A 2,305-nucleotide genomic window follows, 5' to 3' on the forward strand; every position below is an offset into this window, starting at 1 on the left:
GGAATCTAGCCAGGGGTCTAAGATTGTTCGTACCATCGTCAGGAATTAGAGGGGTATGGTCAGATCCAACAATGCACTTGGCGCCGAGGAAGGCCCTAGGAAAAAGAGAATCCCACCTGAGACACATGAACACTCCATCAAGAACTGATCTAATAGGATTGGCCTGGTGGTTGGACCAGGTGAAGCGGGCTCCAACCCGGGGAAGCTCACGGATAGCGTTGGTGCTGATAAAGTCATTAAGGCATTAGACAAAGGCCAAGAGAAATTATCGTTACTTTTATCAATAGGACATTGAAGGAGGTTGAAATCACCACCGATAACTATCGGTAGGTTGCAAGATTCGATCTTCACAGAAAGCTCGTTAATAAATAAGGAAGACAAAGAATGATCAGCCGGCCCATATACCACGATAAACTCACACAAAATATCCAGGGCTTTGTGACAAACTACTGAGCTAGCCCAAAAGACCCCATGATCAAAGGCAACAAAATCAAAAATGTCTTTATTAGAGCCAATCAAGATCCCACCCGAGTGACCCGAAGAAGGTAACACATGCCAATCAAATCTATCCATGCCCGCGATAGCAGAGTGCTCATTAGGGGAAAAAGATTCCTTAAAAGTTTCAACCAGCCCCACGAAATCAATATTATTCGAACGAACCAAGTCTTTAATTTGGCCACGGCGCCCCCTAGCACCGAAACCTCTAATATTTCAGAATAAGGCCCTCATTTATAAGACAAATTGGTCACGGCGCCCCCTAGTCTTTAATTTTCTGTGTGTTTTTTGGTGAATATGTGGTGCTCCCATGGCTTAGGTGTTCCAATCTCACAAAACTTAAATTTTGAAGTATAAAAAATTTCTGAAAACAATTGTGGATGTTAACAAGATAAGTGTGTACAACCCTCAAAATTTCAACTCCAAACTCTGAATACAGACAGAGATACAAAAAGAGGTAAATACATGGGTGGTACATGAAGTTGCACATCATGTGCAGTTTGATGCTGAAAGTTGAAAATACAAAAAAATGGTGCCAAGACTTCTCCCAACTTGCACATACGGTTCAATTCTCATCTGCAGCTGTATATGCCGCTCGCGTGGCGTGACAGCAGGCGCGAGGCCGACTGTAAGTGATTAGGCGGGGCTGGAGTGTCATTTTTTTAAAAAAAACCTATATTATACAAAATCTCATAAAATATCACTGTGCGTCTATATGACTGTTAGGTCCGACCTGTCAATGAACAATACAAACAGATAATTCGTATGAAAGATGGTGCCCACAGGGGGTCAACCATGTAATCTCATCCTCTCACGTCGGCGGTGCCAACCCATGGGCGTCGGACCTACGACCTCATACCCTCAAGCCGGCGATCCGAGCAACCTCAATCAATCCAATTTGATGTCCGCCAAGGATAACTTTTTTTGAGACAACCACGAAGGATAACTAGGATTATTATTATCTTGAAGCTGAACATGCCTGTGGGCTTAAGTGGGCTTATAGCTCATTTTTTCCTATGTTAATTTTTCCTTTTCTAGAACCTTTTAAAAATATATTTAAATTATAACCAAAAGCAAAAAAAAGGAAATTTAGAATATTTCTGTTCATATATTTTAGAAAACTTTATAATAAATATTTATATATTTAATGCAAATATTAACATAATGTTTTTAAATATATTTAGTAAAAAAATGAATATATATTTTTCAAAAAAGTATTCATACAACAAAAATAAAATTAAGAATTATAAAAATATATTATTTAAAATAGTATACAAGGGTATTCATTTTAGGATCTACAGTGTAGGGGCTTACTAGGCTTGTATCCATTCTTTTGGACATATTTATTTATTTATTTACTTATTTTAAAGTATAATAACATTTTTAGCAGGCAGACAAAATTTATTAAAATACATGAACACTTTTTAAAACAAGATAAACATTTTCTTATAAAGGGTATGAATATTTACTAAAAATGTAAACATTTTCAAAACTATATGAACATTTATTCAAATATATAATTTTTAAAATACTAAGATTTTTGGTTAAATATATTTTCAGTTCTTAAAGTTATAAAAAATCATTATAATGCATAAAATAATTTAAAATATATGAATATTTTCTAAAAATCACACATTGATATTTTTTAGAATTACATGAATTTTTTAAGTAAGTTATTTTGAGTGTATGCATATTATTTCTAACATACAAATTTGTATTTTATTTTCTACTTTAATTATAATTTACATTTTTTACAAATTCTAAAAATGAAAAAAACTAATATATGGATAATGGGCCATAGTGATTGCAG

The sequence above is a fragment of the Triticum dicoccoides genome, chromosome 4B, assembly GCF_002162155.2.
Source record: "Triticum dicoccoides isolate Atlit2015 ecotype Zavitan chromosome 4B, WEW_v2.0, whole genome shotgun sequence".
Taxonomy (NCBI): Eukaryota; Viridiplantae; Streptophyta; class Magnoliopsida; order Poales; family Poaceae; genus Triticum; species Triticum dicoccoides.